This window comes from Antedon bifida, chromosome 6, assembly GCF_963402885.1.
Source record: "Antedon bifida chromosome 6, ecAntBifi1.1, whole genome shotgun sequence".
Lineage (NCBI taxonomy): Eukaryota > Metazoa > Echinodermata > Crinoidea > Comatulida > Antedonidae > Antedon > Antedon bifida.
This window is the reverse complement of record NC_136231.1, coordinates 26361290-26371540: the sequence shown is the minus strand read 5'-3', so window position 1 is coordinate 26371540 and position 10251 is coordinate 26361290. Positions and strand designations below refer to the sequence as shown.

Genomic DNA, 10251 nt, shown 5'->3' with positions numbered 1-10251 from the left:
ACTTTTATTTTATCACCAGCAATAATCCTAAGCAGCAATGTGCATGCCTTTCCCATGGCATTCCAACTGGTGGTTGCAGGTTCTTTGCTAGGATATGAGTACCATCTGGGATTGGAATGTTTCCAGTGGGTGGTTAGATATCCATTCATCCTTCTACCACTTTCATCACCTGTCAGGACCTATACCACCCCTCCTAAATCAAATGTAATGACTTTGAAAGTACTGTAATGTATTTAATTTATATAGAATTATAATTTAAATACAGTCAAAACATCGCACATTATATTACAGTACTATTACAGTTCAAAATAGCATCTAGGTCTTAAGCTCTGTCTACACTATCAAACTAGTTTGACAAAAAAAAGTGTGATATACCCAAATATGGTAGTGATTTGCTCAAATATGGTAGTGATATGACATCATCATCATGTCCATATATGGGCACATCACATTTTTTGTCACATAAGGTTTGACACTGAGAGCTTAAGCCTTTTTTGGAGGCAAAGCATAGAGATATTATAATATAGTGAACATTACAATATCTCTTTACCCCAATTTCTCTAGCAGCAGAAATGGGACAAATTTCAAATACAAAATTCTTTAAAACACCCACTTTATTTGTGGATTGGAATGGCATTTACTGGGTTATTTATTGCTGTGCAACGTTTAGTTTCACTGCAAAACAATGAAATGTGGTTTGGTGTATAAATTTCATTTTTTAATCTTTTCAAACATACAAAATTAAGTTTATTGGGAAGATGGTATACTGTATGGTATCATTTTCAGCCTGGTTGACACATCTTTCATATTTGAATAGATAGAATAGCACAAATAAACGATGTCTCTATGCTCGACAATAAAGAGAAAGAGTGGAAAACAAAAGGAAGAGAACAAATAGACAAAAACACCAAGCTAGCACCCAAACCGGAGTATGGGATACACCATCACTGCTAACTGGGGATCAGTGTGTAAGTACCCCAGTTAGCATCGGTTAAGTCTTGATCTTTTCAGGGATCCGGTGCCTCCTAGCCTTGTCAGGAAAAATATATATATATATATATACATATTGCCAAAACCTTATTAAATCCATAATCAATTCACAGATAAATATAGTACTTTATATTGAATACACTAGGCCTACTGTAATATTTCATGAGCAACATTTCTGCTGCCAAAAGTATACCATTGTAAGTAAATACCCCCATATGGTATATTTTTGGTGTCAGAAAAGAGGAAATAAGATGGCAGATTGATGGCTGAAATAAAATTGGTAACCAAAGTTAGTTAGTGTCAACATAAATTACTGGTTTGACATGCAATTGTAAGCCAATTTGCATAGTATAGAATATCTACCTTTACTATTTTTAGCATTCAGAAGGATTATAGTTTATGTCATAAATCATAAATGTTGTATTTGTCAATCATTGTTATGATATTCAAGCTAATTTAAATATTGTAGGGAGTACATTATTATTGGACCTTTCTACTAGCAAGAAACTGGGTTCCGGTCCGTCGCTGGAAAATCAAATAAAACTTCAATGTTTCATTTTCATGCGGCTATGCACATATCGATTGGTGCATAGCCGCGTCGCGAAAACGAAACATTGATGTTCGTTTCGCCGGACCGGAACTGTGCCGGAACAGGTGTGAAAGACCCTTAGGTTAGGTTGGTTAGGGTGCAGAGATAAGCTATTAATTTACTTTTTACATCTCACTATTAAGGTCACATTATGGTAAGATCTGTTTTGCACAACATATATTATTTACACTACATTTACACAGGCTAGTCACAAATTACTTTTTAAAAAACTTTCCTATCAGAGTTAATACCACCATATTCATTGATTTTAGTCTCGTTGCTTATAGTCAATTTATTGTTAGTCATAAAATGGAAATAGGCCAATATTAATTTTCCTTTAGTATATTCAAATTTTGAAACCAGTTTTTGTTAGTTACTGTCTGTAGCCTTTAAAACCATATTTGCTATCAAATAGAGGATGATGTATGATGATGAAGATGATGACATTTTATTAATTTCAGCCATACAATATTTGTTGAGCATCTACTCAAGTAAACCAAACATCGTCATTTATGTGTCAATCAGTTTTACTTGTTAGGTAACAATAAAAGCATGATAAAGATTGATAATTTGTAACAAATTATTAAGCAATGCATGCATAGAGATCGTGACAACGTCAGTGTATGCTCAATTAATTAATATTTAACTATCAACAGCATTGAAGTTAATTTGTGTTGAGAAAAAGTATAAATAATTCTTTGAAAAAATGCTAGCAAGGATTGATGCATTCTGGCTTTGAGGCAAATAATATTCATTGTAAAAATAAACGTAATTCTCTTGTCGTTTCTTAACAAGCAAGTGAAAAACAATTTCCATCTATTGAAACGTCACAAACAACAGTTGTTCTCATAACTAATGCTACTAAAATCTTGTTAGTCATTTTTACTGGTTCTTTCACCAAATACCGGTTTATTCCTTGTGGAATTTTTTTACAGATATTGGAATTCCTTGAAGGAATAAAAGATATTTAATGTGTGGTAATAAAAGCAATAGATGATGAGGATTATTGTGCAACTTTGCTTATGGTGGTTATAGTTTTGTATTTCTTCATTTCATCATATTTTTCTTTTCATTTTTTTCTTTAACATCATAAAGTTTGATACTATATATATAAAGCATAATTCATATATTTGAGTATAATCCCACTACAGAGTTGAATGCTAAATTTTGACATTGTTTATAAATACAATCCTAGTACACCCACCCCGTAATTTTTCCCCGGGATTTCCGCCAAATTGTATACCTTTCTGGAACTATACTCAGCCATTTACAGTACAGTTGTCTGACTCTCCATTCTTTTCAGCATTTACCATTACCTATGTCATCGTTCTACTTTAACAATACGTGACAAACAAAAGAGAAAAAGATTAAACATTGATACATGTACACATTTATAATTCAATACATATGTTATGCATTAATGACATTTTTGAAACATAGTTTGACAACATAGCTGAGTATCTAGAGGTTTCTTGCATCTAAATATACAAATGTAAGAGAGTAATTACCTTTGACTTTAATGTTGAGTAATTAATTCAAGACTGGATTAATGTTCCGCATATTGTCGTTACGATGCTATCATCGAGCGCGACTTGTGAAATTCAAACGCCGGTCAAGAACTTGACCTTGTTATCTACTGCAAATGACCTGCTTTGAGTACAGACTAAAGAAAATAAATTTGATTTAAATGTTGTACAGTACAATGTTTATTAAAGATCATGTTGATTTTCATTTTGTAGTCTGAATCTGGTTTAACCACACAGATGATTCCTTAAAAAATTTTTTAATCTGATTGCTTTTAACAATATAGAAATTAATTAGACTATTGTCACCAAAGAAACACAGTAAAAAATTAGCAATTCCTCTTGATAACTTTAAATTAATATTTAGAATGTAGATTTATGAGAGGCGGATCCATGGAGCCCTAGGGGGAGTGCACTCACCTCATTTAAGAGAACAACTTTTTTATATTTTTAACAGATAATGTTGCGCTGATTCATTTAGAAATAAGGAAGGAGAGATTTTTCAAAAGGATGAATAACTAACTAAGTAAGGCTTTTATTGGATAAAGAAATCTACCTAAAAGGCATCATATCATTCATGTCAACAACATGCTCATGGAATTCTCTTTAAATATCATTTTCATAATAAAGCAATGTCACGTAGCGGTCTACCAGGAACGAGCTATCATCACCTCGTCTTGGACTCACTATTTCATAATCAAAGGTGTACATTTCCCAGGTGAGTCAAGCCGTGATATGTCGCCACTAAGCTACAAACAATGAAAATCTAATATCTTAAAAACAGAGCTCCAAGGCATCCTCATTCTTGAGTCGCTGTGAATTATGTTTTGGAATTTTTAAAAGGAAATACAAGGTTGCATAAATGTCTTAATTTCACTTTCAAAAGTATAAAGTTTTCTTTGAAAGCTTAAGCTGCTTCCTTGCATGCTGTCATAGAAGAATAGTGAGAATATCTCAATTAGTATTATTACACACTGAGAATGTCTTTACTACTAACAGTGTGTATTCTGTACTGTGTCTACTGTACAAGACAGATCCCTTTCATGTCAATAAGGGAGGCGTAGGTACTAAACAGAATTATGTATGATAAAAGAACAAAATTATACTAACAACAATATTAAGTACATCTAACATTCAGAATTTAAGTTTATCGAAATATGATTATATTTATAGAATAAAAGAAAACGTCAAATTATAAAGTCTGTAAATTTGATGGATTTATCATCCGCATCAGGTTCTTCTTCAGCGTTATTATGTTTATTCATAGTGTCTATTATACAACTGACCATAATTGGTTGGGGATCGCTACCCTCTGATGACTTTGTGTCACCGGCATATAATTTGGCGTAGGCGTAACACTCTCAGGTACTATCTGGAGAGCAGGCATCGATAGTGATGGTATGTACAAAGTAGGTGGATCACATTGCTGGTTTGACTCACTATATGGTACAGTTACTGGACTATTATAAGTCTGTCTAAGCGAGTTATCAAGTGGAAAATTATATTCTGCACCAACATATTAATATTATCATTTGGCAAAACTTTGCTCGCATTGTTCTGTAAATATGTATCGTGGTGGATGCGTAAAACTATCAACAACACCCTGTGCAACACCGCTAAGTGTTGATTGCACATTGAACTCTTGTGCGACCATGTATGCAATGTCTTGCTTGACATGTGTGGTTGCAGTTGCTTCTGCCAATGATTTGTAAAGACCATTCACCAGCAAGAGGGATTCTGCCAATTACGTAGGGTTCTGCAATACGACCTTTGCTTAGTTTTGTTGTGTCAAGTCCGAGTTGATTGAGTCGTTGTAATAGGTCATCTTCATTGCTGGTATTGTGATCTGTGGTTCATGGTGTTTTTATTCAGATTTTTATTTTCGTGCTATAGCAAAAATTATCCACCGTACACCCACCATCTTTTTTTAACTTGCTAGGGAGTCACTAGACATGTTGTTACATAATAGGTTAAACTATCTAAAGACTGCCTGTTGCGGTAGGCCTGTTGCGGTAGGCCTGTTGCGTTGGCCTCCAGGACTCAGTACATACTTGTATTTTCTTAACACAGTTCAATTTATTACATATTAATATTTAGTTACGTAATAATACATTGTACTAGGATTATTGTCGGCAAATTCATTTAGTTTATACCACTTCATCTTGCTGACATCAATTATGGGTTAATTTTTAAATCCAGGTAGTTAAGTTACTCACAAAATGTAAAAGTAGTCAGGAGGGCAGTAACGAACCAATAAGAGTAAAGCAATTTGACATATGCTAAGCTAGTTAATAAATTAACCATTTAGTAGATGATTATCAATTTTTTTTTTTTTTTATATCAACAGGGATAAAAAAAAACCTCCACTAACAGGCTGAGATAAAAGAAAACAAAGAATACAATAAACTTTTACAATTTTATATCTAAAAATGGATAAACTATCAAACAATATTTAAGGAGAAAATAAAAGAAAAAAAAGGAGCAATGTGAAGCATGAGAATTAAAAATAACATTTTCAAATCTTTGAAATTTGTTAATAAAAACATTTCACTCTGATATTCACAAATTTGTGCTTCTTTTATTAAGAATATAAAATATAAGATTTCTGCCTTAGTGTGGCGCTGTGTGGCGCTTATAAACAACAGAAAAAACAAAAACAAAAAAACTTTCCTACTAAAGTCCTACAATTTCCTGTGGCAAAATGATAATATTGTGTCCATCCATATTTTTGCAAACTATTGTGAAAATATGATTACTTTGCCATCTGCCTCATTTAATATGCATGCTTTAATCATATGGAAAATAGTTTTTGTTTTCCAAACCAAAGAAACTAAAAAACCAATGGCTAAAGAAGAAGAATAATAAAGAAGATACCTTTATTGTCATTCAATTTCCAGGCTTAACTGGATTAATTTTGTATTCAAAATATTTATATAGCCAACAAATATTATAATTGAGGGATATGCATGATTAGGATGCCTGTCTCATTGATTCAAGGTTTCTTCACCTACATAAACGGTTATATCTACCATGGAGGAAATATCGCATGCACTTTAATTTATTTTGATTAACAGCCGCTATAATAATAATTAAGAAATTCAGAAGCGTAAACACGATCCAACGGTTATATATATTACTTGATTACAATACATCAACCGCAACTCATTCTTGTTGAGTAATATAACGCCTCGTAGAATATTTAGGTTTTTTCTAATGATCATATTTGAAAGTGTAGACAACCTATTTTTTAAATATACACAATCGATAATTAAGTGAGCACGCAACAATCTACCAATGACCTATTTTTATGTTAATCATATGCATTTAAATAAAGTCAATATTTATAACCATATTTTTATTGAACCACTAAATATTTTTTATTACTGTATAAAAATTGATTGGGGTTAATTTATTCACACAGTTAATAACCGGTACCCAAGCCCTTTAGCCAAGATTGTATAAGAGGGTTATTTTTTCAACAAAAAGGGAAGAAATCTTCAGGAGCTATGCTAGTGAAGCTTCTGCTGCTGGCCTCTTTAGTTAAAAAGAACACTTCAGCAAAAAAAAGGGGGTTTGTTGGAACCTTCAAACCCCCTCTACAGGTTATGGAATAATCCAACTAAAAACTAATTCAAGTACGCAATCACACCAGGATTTTTTTTACTGACATTCAGGCACGATCATTCAAAGTAGACTTATAAATAATTCAAAAGATGACAATTATAAGAGATGTATGCTGCAAACATTAAACATGTGTAAAAATAATGTGATTAATCTTATAGAGGCAGTGGTGTAATTCAGGAGACAAGGCCCCTGGTTTAGCACTCATGTGGCCTTCCAACATTGGGTAGTTGCATTGGACTGCTCATGCTCTGGGGCCCCTGGTTTAGCACTCATAAGTTGCCCTCCAACGCTGGGTAGTTGCATTAGACTGCTCATGCTCTGGGGCCCCTGGTTTAGCACTCATAAGTTGCCCTCCAGCGCTGGGTAGTTGCATTGGACTGCTCATGCTCTGGGCCCCTTTAAGCTCTGGGCTCCTGTATTTAACAAGTGAGTGCTCATAGCCGTTACAACATTGTAGACAGCAGGCTAAAGACTTTTACAACCCTTTCAGAGGTTCATAGCATACCATCATGTTTCACTGTCTTTTACTACTAGAATATAATATACAGATGGCAATAAACTAGAATTTGAAAGATGTCAATGAAGATTGCTACCAGCAAAAAATATGTCCTTCAAGATTTAATCTATATTTTCAGGGAAATTTTTGTTTCATTTAAAAACTGACAAAAAGATATGAAAAACATTCTTTCACTTGTTTAAAGCGTGAGAAACTGTCAAATTGTCTTTTTGTTGATGTTAAGTAAACAATCAGATTTGTTTGTTATACACTTTAACAATAATTCAGTTTAGATTTAGCTTTGCATTGACGTATGCATGCATAGTTAGGCTGCGGATCCGTGTGAATGGGATAAATTTACTCTATCTGCACTCTAGGCAATTTCATCAATAAAATCAGTACCTTATTTGACTGAAAGGTTCAAAGAGTTTCATCTAGCCACCAATACATGACTAGAAGTAGTGACAATGGTTTTTCAGTTCTTAAATCTTTTTATTATAGTATACAGGCGTGGAATAACCTACCTCAATCCATTCAGCAAATTGAAAACGAGTAATTTTAAGAAAAAGGTTACATAACTAGTCATTTTTAATTAAACTGTTTTATATCTATATTTATTTTGTTATATTTATGTGTTAATGCAATACTTTTAATTTTAGATTACCAGTAATTTAATTTAGATTATAAAAGGATCCCAACGGAAATAAATTAATAAGCTTATTGGGATATCCTGGAAAATATTTTGTAAAATGTATTCATTTGTAATGTCAGGTAATGTTATCACTTTGTATCTATTTTTTTATAATGATTTTCCAAATATAAAATTCAAATCAAATCTACTGGTATCTACATTATATAGGCCTGAACTTTTATAAATACTGTTTTGTAATGACTGTCATTAAGTAATATTTTTTATATTTTCATGTGTGTACTATGATATTATTGGATTATTACTAATAAAGAGTAGTATAGTTTATTCAAGCTGTTAAAAGGGACAAATCACATTGTGTTGATGCTTAGATTTAGAATGCTAATATCACTTTCAGACAGGAAACTGTACTTGCTTAACTAGGTCATTCTAGTATGTGATCCAGCATGTTGTTAACTAGGTCATTCTAGTATGTGATCCAGCATGTTGTTTCATATACTTACATACAAAATGGTACTTGCATTCACAATATCAGTGGCGTATCTAGGGTATTGAAATAGGGTGCAAATAGCACCTACACAAACTAAAATGAGGTGCTTAAATGAGTCTTTTACTGATGTTCTATTAGGGGGCCATACCGGTTGGGCTTCCACCCCGGGATCTACCACCTATGTATATTGTGAAGTACAGTAAACATTCTAATATGCACAAACTTCTATGGATACTTATACTTATACTAATAGAATTACTTTATTTCTGCCCATATCTGCTTAAGTTACACAATATTTAATAATATGAAAATAAAGCATGCACAATAACTATAAATTATAAGCAACATGGGATTACTTGTATATTTATATTCTAATTATTTGTACTAATATTAATTAATAAGAAAGAATATTGCTTGACTGATGTTTGATTTGGTGTCATTTTGAAGTTGTTGAAGGGAAACCTATTAACAGACTTTATGTCATCATCAAAAGGATTTCCCCCAAGATGACAGGTATAAAATGATGATATGAAAGTGGAAATAATATAGGTTATTGTTTATAAACTAACAGGATTCTGCTGCTAATTACTGATGTGTCAGCAATATTACTAAATAATCAGCTTAACAAATTAAGGAAGTTAAACAAATTCTGAACCTGTACATAGCACAGGGATTTTGTCAAAAGATGGCAAAATTTATACCAAATTCCCTGTGCTATAGCAAAGGGATTTTGTTAAAAGATGGCAAAATTTATACCAAAATCCCTGTGCTATATTACAAGGATTTTGTCAAAAGATTGCCACATTTATACCAAAATCCCTGTAGAGCACAGGGATTTTGGCAAAATATGCCCAAATTTATACCAAAATCCCTGTACTATAGCAAAGGGATTTTGTTAAAAGATCGAAAAATTTATACCAAAATCTGGCCAAATTTATACCAAAATTCCTGTACTATAGCACAGGCATTTTGGCAAAATATGCCCAAATTTATACCAAAATCCCTGTACTATAGCAAAGGGATTTTGTTAAAAGATCACAAAATTTATACCAAAATCTGGCCAAATTTATACCAAAATTCCTGTACTATAGCACAGGCATTTTGGCAAAATATGCCCAAATTTATACCAAAATCCCTGTACTATAGCAAAGGGATTTTGTTAAAAGATGGCAAAATTTATACCAAAATCCCTGTACTATAGCACAAGGAATTTGTCAAAAGATCGCCACATTTATACCAAAATCCCTGTACTATAGCACAGGATTTTGGCAGAAGATGGTCAAATTTATACCAAAATTCCTGTACTATAGCACAGGGATTTTGGCAAAATATGCCCAAATTTATACCAAAATCCCTGTACTATAGCAAAGGGATTTTGTTAAAAGATCGCAAAATTTATACCAAAATCTGGCCAAATTTATACCAAAATCCCTGTACTATAGCACAGGCATTTTGGCAAAATATGCCCAAATTTATACCAAAATCCCTGTACTATAGCAAAGGGATTTTGTTAAAAGATGGCAACATTTATACCAAAATCCGGCCAAATTTATACCAAAATCCGTGTACTATAGCACAGGGAATTTTGCAAAAGATCGCCACATTTATACCAAAATCCCTGTACTATAGCACAGGGATTTTTTTAAATATGCCCAAATTTATACCATTTTATTTTGTTTATTAACTAATATAGTTTCAGTGGTTACTATGACTCCACCAGACAATGACAATGCTATTGCATAATTTAATTTTAACCATTTGACCATTTTCGTACAGGATTTGTTATAAAAAAAATGGCAACATTTTGACACTTTTTAAAAATGACTGGTTACTACGACTCCATAAGATGCCGATCCCTGTACTATTTTACTGTACATGGATTTATTGAAA

At 32.6% G+C, this 10251-nt stretch overlaps 1 long non-coding RNA gene across 1 annotated transcript in view; it reads left to right on the top strand.

Moving 5' to 3' along the window:
• The first annotated feature begins 326 nt into the window (after positions 1-326).
• Positions 327-10251, top strand: part of LOC144844287 (uncharacterized) — a 50403-nt gene continuing 40478 nt past the window's right edge. Inside the window, exon 1 of the long non-coding RNA XR_013612411.1 lies at positions 327-364. This is a non-coding gene — a long non-coding RNA (uncharacterized LOC144844287). The remainder of the gene's footprint in view (positions 365-10251) is intronic.